This window comes from Biomphalaria glabrata, chromosome 5 (genome assembly GCF_947242115.1).
Source record: "Biomphalaria glabrata chromosome 5, xgBioGlab47.1, whole genome shotgun sequence".
Lineage (NCBI taxonomy): Eukaryota > Metazoa > Mollusca > Gastropoda > Planorbidae > Biomphalaria > Biomphalaria glabrata.
Window position 1 is genome coordinate 50,839,403 of NC_074715.1, and position 16,258 is coordinate 50,855,660.

The 16,258-nt window shown below is 34.2% G+C and overlaps 1 protein-coding gene across 1 annotated transcript in view; it reads left to right on the plus strand.

Annotated features, from left to right (window-relative positions):
• LOC106067993 (2-iminobutanoate/2-iminopropanoate deaminase-like) overlaps positions 1 to 16,258 on the plus strand; it is a 434,175-nt gene that overhangs the window by 350,005 nt on the left and 67,912 nt on the right. The window lies entirely within an intron of this gene.

The following is a 16,258-nucleotide window of genomic DNA, read 5'->3' on the forward strand; positions in this document are numbered from 1 at the left end:
TATTAAGTAAATTTATATTAGTATGAATTGGTTTACATTTCTGTGTTTGATTGAGAGTGATGTTGTTGATTACACAGACATAGACAGAGAAACATACATAACACACTATTCTAATGTGGTAAGCCTCATATGTGTATGGTATACTCACATCTGGCGGAATGTAGAAGTCGGAATTGTGCTTTTATCCCGCAATGACCATCTTTCTATTTCTCCTCAGCTTATTTCAGACGTCATTTTAAATCTAGATAAACCTAGAAACATCCAAGCATCACATAAAAGATGAAAAAAAAAATTACCAATGTAAAAAAAAAGGCGTTTGTGAGTGTATTTAAGAACATTGAAGCCTAATCCCTAAAGACTTTAATGAATTGCTATTTTTGCAAATAACCAAGAGCCAAGACGATTGCTTTCTGAGTCTTTCTCAGCCTTGGCCAATATATTGTAGGTCACAGCTATGAGAAATTGCATGAGTATTTACATGAATAGCACAAGACTTCAGCTTTAATTCAATACTCACATAATAACCTGTCTTGTATAAGAGCAGTTTTTGAAGCACATCGCACTAAGAAGATGAGCTAGCAAGTCGTCGAGATCACGCAAGAAGTGATGACAGCAGAAGGAACGTTATGTGGCGGTATAGTGTAGGAATACGAAGGACTTCCTCTAGTTCTCTGACCTCAGCCTCGTTCTGGCTCAAGAAGACGGGATCCCGACAAAAGAAGATGTTAATGAGATTTCTTCTGACAGTGGGGTCGTTGAAAAGCCATTTTATCAAGATCCATTGTTTTGTGTCAAGTGTATGTTGAATTCGACCAGACTCTTGTTAAACCAGCATAAAGTCCAAAACAAAATGGTTCTGATAATTTTTAAGAATGTCATCCACGCAACGAGACCTGAGACAGTGGCGTAGCTATTGATTTGGGGGCCTGGGGTGCTTTACCTCTTTAGGGGCCCCTGCATTTTGACATTCGACATCATGACATGAGATAATGGCGTAATATTTAATGCAAAAAAATTATTTGGGGCCCCGGAGGAATTTTTATATTTGGACCCCCCTCTCCCCACCCTAGCTAAGCCACTGACCTGAGAGCATACAGTGCCAGATATCTTACACATATCTACGTGATTCAAGACTTTGTTACTACTCTCATGTGTGGACTCCAATTAGTAATGTTGGTAAACTTATCGCTCCATAGACACATTCACGTTTTTCCCCTTAGTTTTGAGGGACTTTTCAGTACACGGGCCAAAGGTTTGGAACTCTCTGAGACTGCTTGCTTCTCTACATTAAAGAACATTAAGATTTAGTTGCCTAAAAATGTTTTTCCCTCCTCGTTTTATTGCTTATGTTCTTACAGTTCCCTGAACCCACTTTATGTTTATCAACAGCGCTATATAACTTATTAGTGCTGTTTTTATATATATATATAAGGCACAGCAATGTAAGGTGGAGTGATGTAGCAAAGGCGATACTACGTATGCCCTCGCGACTTGTAATTAGGCAACTCTGCTAATACCTTAAAAAACAAAAATGGCAATTAAAGGGAAACAAACCTTTCCTATGTTACTAATTTGTTCTCGGACACAAATAATATTTTCTTTTTTAACGTATTAATTACCAACATTTCTTCACAGAAGGTAATTACGTCCTACGAGAGTCATGGGTTAATGTAGTTGTGTGTGTATATTAGAGACAAACTCTAAGCTGTCCAGTCCCTTGTACCGGAAAATCACTACGTTTTACTATCTTATCTTATATAATATAATGGGTCGAGAGGCTAAGTGCGCTTGAACTTAGCTTGGATACCTAGAAGGCCCGAGGTTCGACACCCGACTCGGGCAGAGTTGTATTTACTGAGCGCCTAAAGGCAGCACGGAAAAACAACTCCTAGATACCCCTTCCGCCCCCCCCCCCCAACTGGTCCACTAATGAGATTGGATCAAAAGCGCTCTGAGCATGCTATAAGCATGAAAGTATCGTTATATAAAAGCTATAATATATAATTAATAAATATAGACGTTACTTCAAAAAAGAAGATGATTACTTCCTACGCGCCATGCATCTAGTCATCCGTGTTAACCAATGACCTAAATTCTGCCAAGTCGCTGGTTTTCCTGGCTAGCTCAGGCAACCCATTCCATGCTCTAATAGCACTAGGGAAGAAGGAGTGTTTGTACATATTTGTCCTAGCGAGGAATGTGCCTTTATCTTTGTGTCTTTCTGAGTATTTTATTAGATTTTGTTATTTGTATTTGAAAATTATGGTTCAGTGTTTTATGTATAATTGCTACTTTACTTTTGAGTCTTCTGTCCTGAAGGCTTTCTAAATTTAGTGATTTTACTAAAGGTGTTACTCTAGTCAAATGTGAATATTCGTTTGTCATAAATCTCACTGCTCTATTTTGTGTCTGTTCCAGTTTCTTAATGTTTTCTTGAGTTGAGGGGTCCCAAACAGAGGATGCATATTCTATATTGGCCAAACCAAGGTTAAATAACATTTTAGTTTCATGTTCTTATTTGCTTTGTAGACATTTCTTTTAATAAACCCTAATGTTTTGTTTAATTTTTTAAAATAGTTTCATCAATATGGGGACCCCATGACAGTTTTTTCATGTATAATAACACCTGTATATACTAATGATAAGAAATAAGAAAAATTAATAGATGTAGATATTTTAATGAAGTATTTTAATGACCAATGTAGCCTTGTCTATATAGACATACATATATTTATTAAAACACAGATATTTTAAAGGTTCAAAACATATTCAGTTACATTTTTTTAAAATGTTTCTTTCAAATAAAAATAATGAAATAAAATGCATACCGGCAATAAAGTCAAATGGAATGTGATAATCTCACCTGCCACGCTGTTTCATTCCCAGTCGACACCTAGACTATCTACTTTTGTTATCACAGTCACACAAACGACACTCTCACACAGATTTGGCAAGAGAAAAAAAAATACTTGTTAAAACCTAATTGGTCTTTTGACTTGAGATTTAGGGGCCGTTTATCTAGCGACCACTGGAGTTATCGGTCGTGTCTTGGGGTGCTGTTGTTTTGGGTGGCGGTAAACAGACATTGATTGCCTGGCACAATGCTAAATATATCTTTTAGAAAAGAGAGGTTCTGGGAAAGATTGAGAGTTAACGCCCTTGCAAGGAACTTTGTGAAATGGGTCACAATGTTATCGTATTGTGCTCAGAAAACTGGAGGACATAGGTCGAGAGGTGGTCAAGTCACAATTCGGTCAGTTTGTTAGAAATCTTCTTTTATTGAAAGAGATGGACTTTACCCCATTCTGGTATTGAAAGAGATAAACAAAACAAATATGCTCACGATTATTCTATATATGAGTCTATTCTGAGCTAAAATATTGTAACACAATGTTATCTATAATATACAGCAGAATGTAAGGCGTATGTACGTTTATATGTATGTCCGGAATAAAAATCAAAACCGTTTGACCTATCTTAATAAAACTTAGCATAAATGTTCCTTAGATCGTGGCGAACACCGCAGTGTATGTTTAATGTCCCTCCCACAATCGGAGGGTCCTAAAAAATAGAAAATAAGTACCTAATTGTATCTCTATTATAGAACGAAACTTTTTAACGAATCGGGTAAACCCGTTTTCACAGTATTTTATATTGGATATGAATATGTTAGCTGAACGGGTAAACCCATTTCCAACTCTACTTTTCTTTTCGTGGCAAATTTTTAAAAACAAATGTGAAGGGAACATTCTCCATGTTTGACATGAATCTAAATACAATCCAGTAGATCAGTAATAGCCAAACTAATGCCCGCAGGCCGCGGGTCATATCCGGCTCGTTATTTTTTATGAATTTGGACATGCTAGACACAACTACATTAACACTTGCATACGCGTACGACGTAATCTTCTTTTTTGAAGCAACATTACATGTGAATATGTTCAGATGAGACGTACGCTAATCATATAATTTTTTTTAATTAGAAAATTTGTTGTTTAAGAAAGCCTGGACTAAAATCTTTTAAAAAAAATATATAATAAATAAATAAAATAAAACTTAATAGAACACAATATCCCTTTCCGTTCGTTTTAGACTCCTTGGGAGATAATGATAATCTCAAACCCTAAATGACGCCGAAGCAAATTATTTAATCCTTGACAAGAAGAGTGATTTTTTTTCTTTTTATTATGTACATGTATCTATATTGTGTTGCTATGTTACCGCATGTTTTATTCTAAATATAGTTTTCATAACAAAGGGGAGATAACGAGCTGAAGAATAATTGTGCTTTTGTGGTGACTGTTATTTTAGCTTACTTGTTTTAATCATTAGAGTAAAAGAATATGTTTTATTTTTCTAATGCTATTATTCATATTCTTATACAAGCCTTTTTTTTTTTTAATTGGAGCTTGCTGTCTACAGATATTCGATTAAACTATAATCATTATTTTGTCTCAATTACTAGTTGATAAAACTCGTTATCAAAGCAATTTCTTTATTTAATTCAGGACACATGTACCAGTAATGAATTGCATAACATTAACTTGCTATTTAATTAATAAACGATAAAATGTAAGTTAAGTAATTTTTCCCCACATTAAAAAGGGTACAGGTTAAAAAAAAAACTGAGCACAATAATAGTACCATACACAGACAGTTAGATAAAGAAAACGCTTTAGGGACACCATCTGAAAACCTTCAGCATTGGCCCAGTCACCTGGAAGTCAGAAGGACACGACAGAGCATCATGGCATCGCGATGTGAAAACTGGCGCACAGATTGCTGAGGAAAAGAGAACAGCGCTGGCAGAAGAAAAGCGTCAGAGAAAAAAGCAAGGCCATAGACACTAGCTCCAGCTGGAATAACCTGCCCAGTGTGCAGACGAACATTCCGGGCTGACATAGGTCTCACCAGCCACATGAGGAGGCACAAAACCCAAGTGCAAAGCCCTCGGCCCTCTTGATGACAGAAGTGGTCATCATCGAACCACGATGGACGAACTATATTTATATGTCGCTTTATTGTATGTCTTTTGGAGAAAAAAAATGATATATCTTTTCAGACATAGGCCCGGTGTTAGCCTGTATTTTGTATGTCTTGTGGGGAAAAAAATGACATATCTTTTCAGACATAGGCCGGTGTTAGCCTGTATTTTGTATGTCTTGTGGAGAAAAAAAATGATTTTCTTTTCAGACATAGGCCGGTGTTAGCCTGTATTTTGTATGTCTTGTGAAGAAAAAAAATGATATATCTTTTCAGACATAGGCCGGTGTTAGCCTGTATTTTGTATGTCTTGTGGAGAAAAAAAATGATTTTCTTTTCAGACATAGGCCGGTGTTAGCCTGTATTTTGTATGTCTTGTGAAGAAAAAAAATGATATATCTTTTCAGACATAGGCCGGTGTTAGCCTGTATTTTGTATGTCTTGTGGAGAAAAAAAATGATTTTCTTTTCAGACATAGGCCGGTGTTAGCCTGTATTTTGTATGTCTTGTGAAGAAAAAAAATGATTTTCTTTTCAGACATAGGCCGGTGTTAGCCTGTATTTTGTATGTCTTGTGGAGAAAAAAAATGATTTTCTTTTCAGACATAGGCCGGTGTTAGCCTGTATTTTGTATGTCTTGTGGAGAAAAAAAATGATTTTCTTTTCAGACATAGGCCGGTGTTAGCCTGTATTTTGTATGTCTTGTGGAGAAAAAAAATGATTTTCTTTTCAGACATAGGCCGGTGTTAGCCTGTATTTTGTATGTCTTGTGGAGAAAAAAAATGATTTTCTTTTCAGACATAGGCCGGTGTTAGCCTGTATTTTGTATGTCTTGTGGAGAAAAAAAATGATTTTCTTTTCAGACATAGGCCGGTGTTAGCCTGTATTTTGTATGTCTTGTGGAGAAAAAAAATGATTTTCTTTTCAGACATAGGCCGGTGTTAGCCTGTATTTTGTATGTCTTGTGGAGAAAAAAAATTATATATCTTTTCAGACATAGGCCGGTGTTAGCCTGTATTTTGTATGTCTTGTGGAGAAAAAACCAACTCTGAAAGAACATCCAAAACATGTAAAACATTTTACGTACAGAAGATTTGACCAAACATGGCAAATGGCATGTCGAAAGTACGGTAAATATGGGGCCTATATTTCCTTTTAGTTGACCTAGTTTTGATGTGGATATATTTTTTCTCATTTGACTCGAGTTAATTCTCTAGAAAAATCAATACAAATTCGAAACAATGTTTGTCTTTCATAAAAGTAAACTCAACAAGAAATCTGGAGTGGTCTACCCAAATCTCTTGTCTTATCTTTAGTCACAATGGAGTCTCGGGGGAAGGGAGACATGGCAGCATTCTCTTAGCCTTCTGTCGGATTTAAAACGTAAAGGGAAGTAACAACTGCCACCAACACGTACTGATATAATATATTGAATTGCGAAAGACTTAAAGGGCGGGGCGCTGAACGGTTGTAGATCACAATAAAACGACAGCTTTAAGACGCTTTTAGTTGGCATTATCTTTCAATGTTTTGACTTGCTGGCGTTCGTTTACTCAAAAAAAATCAATCAATTACTTTCATCAAATACTTGAATAGAATGAGGGAGAGAAAGATAACATATGCTAGAGTAACCAGGATTACTGGTACATGCTACGTAGTATGTACGTGGGAAACATATATAATGTTAGTTTCTTTATACGGCTCATGGGGGTACCCAGAAACACAATGATTTCGGTCATTGCAGATCAATAATAAACTCTAATGAACGCACAACGATAATAACCAAAACATTTTATGAAAATAATTTAAACAAAAAAAACAAAGCTTATATAAAGTGTAATTGTAATGTTTCTTTTAAATTAGTCATGTAATTGAGTGTAAAATTTACTTAATAATAAATCTGTGCGATTAGAAATCTTTTTAGGCTTACTGTTTTTTGTTTAGCTTTCGCTTTCTCAATGCGATATAGTCATATCACTTGTCAAAGGGTGGGGAGGGAAGAAGGGGGTATCTTTGTGAATGATCGTAAAAAATGTTCACTCGGGGCTCGAGTCCTCAAGGGGATTTATTCAACTTATACCACCACATCTTTCAAATACGATTTCTTTCCCCTGTTCAAGATAACAAACAAAATAATTAATTACCAATAGTTAACTAATTGGTTAATTTTTTTTATTGCTTCTTGAGTTGTCAGGTAAAAGAAATAATTGCAATATTTCAGCTTGATCCGAGATTGGATGTGGGAGAAATAACGTGTACAAACTTTTTACCAGACAGACAGAGTGAGTTGATATAAGCGTGGTCGAGAGGCTAAGTGCGCTTGAACATGGCTTGGCTTGGCTACCTATGAAGGGGGATCGAGGTTCGACACCCGACTCGGGCAGAGTTGTGCTTACAGAGCGCCTAAAGGCAGCACGGAAAACCAACTCTTAGATACCCCCTCCCCCCCACCGGTCCACAAATTAGATTGGACCAAAGCGCTCTGAGCATGCTATAAGCATGAAAGTACCGCTATATAAAAGTTTTAAATATATAAAACTTCTTCTTCGCCTATGTGTTAAGTCTAACACTATCGGAGACCTAGTCGTTCGTTTTCCTGGATAATTCATAACAATTTTCGTGGTCTAGGGAAATTGTAGACCTTGCTGAAATAAATTAGCACTAGTGTACGGAATTAAATCTCCGTCTCGACAGGTCTGGGGAAACCAAAAATTCTCGACCTGTATGGCGACATGTATGCACTAAGCAAGACAGCAGGGTTTCTGTCCAGGGCTTTTGCAAGAGAGGATTTGAGCCTCTCAAGCCCTCACTCAAATGGAGTTTGATGATGATGAAACAAATTTAATGATGATGAAACAAATTTAATGTAGAACGTATAAACAGTTCTGACTATAGACAGATATATAGGGCCTACTAGCCAGAAATGAGATTTCCCATCATTTCATTAAGGACTCATATATTTTCACAACAGATAGATTTATAAATGAGACCAGCTCCATCAGAACATAAAACGCAATGATATTACGAAATTTCTAAGGGAGAATGTCACTATTGAATGGTCAACTATTTAAACTTTGAGAACATTCAGAAACCAATAATGAAGGAGAGACAGAAAGCAACACTTCCTTAGGCTTCAACTCACACCTTGCGACAGCCCGTCTGCTGTATACGGTCGCGTCACCTCTGGAAGGATGAAATAAATTAAGTCAATCAAGGATGCTCGGTGATGCTTGTTGTGCCTAGAGAGATAAAAGAGGCTGACGGTCGTCCTTACATAAGAATTAATCATCGACCCAGGCGTAGATTCGCGATAAAATAACGTGTCTGTTTCTACCAGTGTGAACTAATGTCAAGGTCTTAGGTCAGTAGATCAAATTCTCCGTGGACTTCTTTACATTCAAACAAAAAAAAAAAAACTATATATAATCCTGTTATGAAGTAAACATTGAAGTCCTCATGAACTACTTCATAGATATGCCATAGTCTTGCAAAGATAGCTGAGCATCGGCCTGTCGTCAGGAAGGTAATGGGTTCGAACCTGCCATCCCGTCTCATCATACAGATTTGGACTAGTGCGGGGGGGGGGGGGGGCGGCACGTCTGAAAACTTAACAATCTAAGAAAAGTACTAGTGCCTTGGGACTAAAGATGAGTCCTTTACAAATCAAGCAACAAGAACTCTTATCGCGTTTGTTGCGATGCTACCCTCTTTTATTTCGGAAACATCTGCATTAAGTCAAGTATTACTCTGTGCCAATTCTTTTTTTTTTTTTGGTGTCGAGAGAGCCCAATCCTTGATACACATCTGCGGTCACAGATTGGGCATCTACATTGACCAGGCGGCATTGCATTTTCACCCTTCTTTCTACTACTGTTATGTATGCTATCAGCAATCCGGGACTCTTCCTTTATGCTCGCTCTCCATGTGGATCTATCCAGAGTCACTTTTTTCCCATTAGTGTCGATTTTTAAGAGCTTCATGTCGCGTTTGCATACATCCGTATACCTTAAAAGTGGACGACCAGCGGCTCTTCTGCCTTGTTAGATCACCATACGGAATGTCTTTAAGACAAGTATTACTAAAGAAGAATGTCTTTAAGACAAGTATTACTAAAGAAAATCTTATTGACAAAGTTGAAGTGAAGTAGTATAGAGCTAGACATTGTTCCCTTGAATTTTTTTAAAATAATTTATTTCATTTTCAGTTATCTTCAATTGAGAAAAATTGTGACTCGAAATACCTTGGAAACACTTAAACTTTCTTCTTCTTGTTTTTTTAAATAAAATCTAGGCATTGTATACTTTTGATTGAAAGCTTTTTTTGTGAATATTTCTTGTGCGGCCTGTGCCTAAGTAGATTAAATGTTATCTTTAATTGAGACGCACAACATATAGCACACACTTTTATGTAAGGTTTTGACCAAATGTTTGATTTCCTTTTGTACCGAACTATTTTGTAAAACTTAAAAATAAAGAAAAAATGAAAATTTAGGAGATAGTTTCTTACATAACCGTACGTTACCTGGCCATTCTGTTACTTAAAAATAAAGAAAAAATGAAAATTTAGGAGCTAGTTTCTTACATAACCGTACGTTACCTGGCCATTCTGTTACTTAAAAATAAAGAAATAATGAAAATTTAGGAGCTAGTTTCTTACATAACCGTACGTTACCTGGCCATTCTGTTACTTAAAAATAAAGAAAAAATGAAAATTTAGGAGCTAGTTTCTTACATAACCGTACGTTACCTGGCCATTCTGTTACTTAAAAATAAAGAAAAAAATGAAAATTTAGGAGCTAGTTTCTTACATAACCGTACGTTACCTGGCCATTCTGTTACTTAAAAATAAAGAAAAAATTAAAATTTAGGAGCTAGTTTCTTACATAACCGTACGTTACCTGGCCATTCTGTTACTTAAAAATAAAGAAAAAAATTAAAATTTAGGAGCTAGTTTCTTACATAACCGTACGTTACCTGGCCATTCTGTTACTTAAAAATAAAGAAAAAAATTAAAATTTAGGAGCTAGTTTCTTACATAACCGTACGTTACCTGGCCATTCTGTTACTTAAAAATAAAGAAAAAAATTAAAATTTAGGAGCTAGTTTCTTACATAACCGTACGTTACCTGGCCATTCTGTTACTTAAAAATAAAGAAAAAAATTAAAATTTAGGAGCTAGTTTCTTACATAACCGTACGTTACCTGGCCATTCTGTTACTTAAAAATAAAGAAAAAAATTAAAATTTAGGAGCTAGTTTCTTACATAACCGTACGTTACCTGGCCATTCTGTTACTTAAAAATAAAGAAAAAAATTAAAATTTAGGAGCTAGTTTCTTACATAACCGTACGTTACCTGGCCATTCTGTTACTTAAAAATAAAGAAAAAAATTAAAATTTAGGAGCTAGTTTCTTACATAACCGTACGTTACCTGGCCATTCTGTTACTTAAAAATAAAGAAAAAAATTAAAATTTAGGAGCTAGTTTCTTACATAACCGTACGTTACCTGGCCATTCTGTTACTTAAAAATAAAGAAAAAAATTAAAATTTAGGAGCTAGTTTCTTACATAACCGTACGTTACCTGGCCATTCTGTTACTTAAAAATAAAGAAAAAAATTAAAATTTAGGAGCTAGTTTCTTACATAACCGTACGTTACCTGGCCATTCTGTTACTTAAAAATAAAGAAAAAAATTAAAATTTAGGAGCTAGTTTCTTACATAACCGTACGTTACCTGGCCATTCTGTTACTTAAAAATAAAGAAAAAAATTAAAATTTAGGAGCTAGTTTCTTACATAACCGTACGTTACCTGGCCATTCTGTTACTTAAAAATAAAGAAAAAAATTAAAATTTAGGAGCTAGTTTCTTACATAACCGTACGTTACCTGGCCATTCTGTTACTTAAAAATAAAGAAAAAAATTAAAATTTAGGAGCTAGTTTCTTACATAACCGTACGTTACCTGGCCATTCTGTTACTTAAAAATAAAGAAAAAAATTAAAATTTAGGAGCTAGTTTCTTACATAACCGTACGTTACCTGGCCATTCTGTTACTTAAAAATAAAGAAAAAAATTAAAATTTAGGAGCTAGTTTCTTACATAACCGTACGTTACCTGGCCATTCTGTTACTTAAAAATAAAGAAAAAATGAAAATTTAGGAGCTTGTTTCTTACATAACCGTACGTTACCTGGCCATTCTGTTACTTAAAAATAAAGAAAAAAATTAAAATTTAGGAGCTAGTTTCTTACATAACCGTACGTTACCTGGCCATTCTGTTACTTAAAAATAAAGAAAAAAATTAAAATTTAGGAGCTAGTTTCTTACATAACCGTACGTTACCTGGCCATTCTGTTACTTAAAAATAAAGAAAAAAATTAAAATTTAGGAGCTAGTTTCTTACATAACCGTACGTTACCTGGCCATTCTGTTACTTAAAAATAAAGAAAAAAATTAAAATTTAGGAGCTAGTTTCTTACATAACCGTACGTTACCTGGCCATTCTGTTACTTAAAAATAAAGAAAAAAATTAAAATTTAGGAGCTAGTTTCTTACATAACCGTACGTTACCTGGCCATTCTGTTACTTAAAAATAAAGAAAAAAATTAAAATTTAGGAGCTAGTTTCTTACATAACCGTACGTTACCTGGCCATTCTGTTACTTAAAAATAAAGAAAAAAATTAAAATTTAGGAGCTAGTTTCTTACATAACCGTACGTTACCTGGCCATTCTGTTACTTAAAAATAAAGAAAAAATGAAAATTTAGGAGCTAGTTTCTTACATAACCGTACGTTACCTGGCCATTCTGTTACTTAAAAATAAAGAAAAAAATTAAAATTTAGGAGCTAGTTTCTTACATAACCGTACGTTACCTGGCCATTCTGTTACTTAAAAATAAAGAAAAAAATGAAAATTTAGGAGCTAGTTTCTTACATAACCGTACGTTACCTGGCCATTCTGTTACTTAAAAATAAAGAAAAAAATTAAAATTTAGGAGCTAGTTTCTTACATAACCGTACGTTACCTGGCCATTCTGTTACTTAAAAATAAAGAAAAAAATTAAAATTTAGGAGCTAGTTTCTTACATAACCGTACGTTACCTGGCCATTCTGTTACTTAAAAATAAAGAAAAAAATTAAAATTTAGGAGCTAGTTTCTTACATAACCGTACGTTACCTGGCCATTCTGTTACTTAAAAATAAAGAAAAAAATTAAAATTTAGGAGCTAGTTTCTTACATAACCGTACGTTACCTGGCCATTCTGTTACTTAAAAATAAAGAAAAAAATTAAAATTTAGGAGCTAGTTTCTTACATAACCGTACGTTACCTGGCCATTCTGTTACTTAAAAATAAAGAAAAAATGAAAATTTAGGAGCTAGTTTCTTACATAACCGTACGTTACCTGGCCATTCTGTTACTTAAAAATAAAGAAAAAAATTAAAATTTAGGAGCTAGTTTCTTACATAACCGTACGTTACCTGGCCATTCTGTTACTTAAAAATAAAGAAAAAAATTAAAATTTAGGAGCTAGTTTCTTACATAACCGTACGTTACCTGGCCATTCTGTTACTTAAAAATAAAGAAAAAAATTAAAATTTAGGAGCTAGTTTCTTACATAACCGTACGTTACCTGGCCATTCTGTTACCCTACGACTGTTGTTCTATGTTGCTCGACTAGAAAAATAAATGATTGTTGCTTCTGAAAGTTTTTTGTAGCTCTAACAAATCATCCTGTGACCTAATGACATGAAAGATGCAGCATAGGAATAATGTTGATCCTGGAACTTATTGTTGTTGGTTTATTCTCTTCCTAACAACCGTACAATTGATTGTACAATACTTTTGTGTATAATTACGAGACATTAATAAATAGGGGACATAACTAGAGTGACTTTTTAATAAAAGAGAACAGACGATAGGAGAGAGATGTGTCTCCATCTTATGGGGTACCTCTAGTGGATCTGTGAATATTGTAGCTGATCTACTATCTAGAATGACATTGAAATGAAATAATTTTGTAAATAAACTATGATTATATTGATTATGTAATATATATGTTAAAATATTGGCACAATTTATATGATATGGAAAAGGGAGATAAGTAAATTTGATGTTAAGCATTTAAAAGTAAGTAGGCCTATGGATTTATTTTTTTTTTTTGTGAATCATTTCATATATCATTCACAAGAGTTAGGTCGATGGAAAAGGGTGAGTATAAAAGAAAAATGGACAAAAGCGTATAAAAGGGTGGTAAGGAAAAGCTTATTGAATGTGGAAATAAAGTATAGGCCTATAATTGTTTTTGAAATATTGTATTTTGTCAGATTACTGCCAGTGGAGATCATTTGTGAGATGCCACATTGCTATGATGAACTGTTACTGTTTACTAATGAAGATGATTCTGGAATTTTGGAAGTAACAGTGTAATGTTATGAACATTGACATGAACATGAGGAACTGTCAAGCCAAGATGAAGATGTCAAGATTTTATTTTATTGCAAATGCCCTTGTAAGACTTGACAGTAGTAGAAAAATATTGACATATTTTTTTTTTAAGGGGGGGAGGAATCTGTTAGACACCTTATTTATAGTTTAGTTATTTAGCGACGCACCATAGAAGACGCATATTGAACGGGACTAGTGACGTTTGGGATATGTTGGGTTAGAGACCGGAAAATCAGTAAGCGATATAATCTTCTAGGGTAACGACGTGTTTAGTGACAGAGACTTTTACTGTGGCCTTTTCTTGGAATAAATACATGTTATATTGTTCTTCAGCGTTGACTACATCTCTTTACTAGTTAAAACCGATGTGTTTGTTTTGTCTGGATTGTTGATCAACTACACGGAATACACCCGAACAATAACACCCAAACGCTTGCAGAGTAATTGGTTGAAATTCAACAGTCAACCATAGTTGACCTCAAGACAGCCTGAACAAGCAACATCACAGTTTGAGACAAACATCTATAAAAAAAGCTAACAAGATCCTCGAAATAAAGAATCACCCTTTGTGTCAGGATTTTGTGATTTTACCATCACAAAAGAGATACAAGACACCGATAGCAAAGACAAACAGACACAAACATTCTTTTGTTCCCCTGGCAATCAAATCATTAAATAAGAACAATCTGGTATAAACTTTGTCACAAGTAAATTATGAGTGAGTCTGGTGTGAATGTACACTTTGGTTTCTTATAGTTATAATGTTTTTTGTTTGGTGTAATGCACAAATTGTAAGACAAATTTCCTTACGGATAATAAAGATTATTATTATTATTATATTAAGTCTTTGTGGTAATAGTGGCTCATTGTAATTGTGTGTTTATGACAATCAAATGTCCAAGGAATATAAATTGTACATCAAATAGTTTTAATGAGTTGTTTATGCAGGATTTATCACATCCTTGGAATTATTTGGAAAGTCATGAGTTGGTTGTCGTATTGAATCCTGCAACAGTTGACAATACCTAGAAGATGACCTATAGCCCATTATAACATATAGTAATATTGATCCTATAAGCCTGTAACTTGGGATCAGCACTAAATGTATATTGAACACAGAAAAACAAAAAGTATAGCTTTTATATAGCGTTACTTTCATGCTTATAGCACTGTGGTCCAAACTCATTTGTGGAGAAGGTTTTTCTGTGCTGCCTTTAGGTGCTAGGTAAACACACTCTGCTCCAGTCAGGTGTCAAACCTCGAGCCCCCTTTGTAGACAGCCAAGCCAAGTTGAAGCGTACTTGGCCTCTCGACCACGCTTCAAACACAATCATAAATTCCTATTGTTCAACAGTTCCATTCAGCTATGTATTTCAAAAAACATTTCAAAATTGTTTGTAAAATGTTTTACATGTTTTTTATAGTTTACTTCCTAGTCCAAACCTCCCGCAGGACGACGGGGGATGGAGCAGGCAGGGTTTGAACCCGGGACCATCAATAAATCCTAACGCAGTCCAGCGCGCACACCGCACGACCAGGCAGCCATACAAAATTAGAAGCAAACAACAAAGGAAAATTATTCTTTATGTATTAAAAATTTATTAAAAAAAAAAAATTTTAACACTCAAGTATTATGTCTCTTTAGAAAATAAATGATGGTCACAAATTTATTAAATATAAAAAAAATTGAAAAATGCGAAATCATTCTGTAGACAATCATAAAAAGATTTTGTTCAATAATGTCAGAAAATAGATTCATATTGGAGTCAGCTTACTCCTACATTTGCTGGGATATGATTTCAAAAAGTTTATTTGCATGAGAATTCATAATGGTCAAACAAGTGAACTGCAGTTTCCTAAAAGTAAATTAACATTTGTTGTGGCCTATGCACCATCAGCTTGTGTATATCGCTGGGGCAATCAGGAATTAATAAATCTTTGTTATGATGTAACATCAACAAGTGTAGCGCAGCAATATGTAACAAGACTTGTAACTCCGTCATAGGAGCCATAACAATTGCACTAATGATAGATCAACTGTATGACACGAATTGTTCAAACTTAATATAAAGTGGAAAAATAAAACACTAATCAAAACAAAATATGAACCAGAATGTTTGAAATCACACAGTATAAAGAATTCATTTAAATGATGGTATTAACTCAATAAGCAAAATATATATATATATGTATGCTACAGAATCTCATAAAATCTCATAGCCATTGCCACAAAGTGACAAGCAGTTATACACAATGTATAAAGTGTAAACTAGAGAAAAACAAAATAATGACAATGAATAGATCTATACCTAATAAAGTGAAGTTAGGAAAAAAAATTGGGCAGCAAGGTTTAAAATCAAATATAAAAAAAAAAAAAAAACATTGTAGAAATTTTTTTGACCAAATTAAAACAAAACAAAAAAAAAACGTCTGTAATTTATAAGATAAGAAGAAGAAAATATTTTATTGATACATGTTTTAGTCGGGACAATGAATAATTCTGCAATGTTTTAATTGGATACAAAAATGGGACATGGATGAAATAATGTATTCAAAATGAAATCTGTATTAGACTTAGACTGACAGAGTTGATCTAAGCTTTGTACAAAGTCAACTCTCTTAAATGATGTTCTTTACAACTAAGATTTTTTTTTTAAATAGGTCATGCATATTTAATGTTTCTAAGGAAACTGCAATCTCTTAATGTGATTAATAAATGTACCCATAAAATGTAGTATGTGATTCAACATATAGATTTTGATGCATCAAAATATTTTATGAATGAGACACAATGAAGTTGTAAACAAAGAAATGAGATGTTTCAATCATGT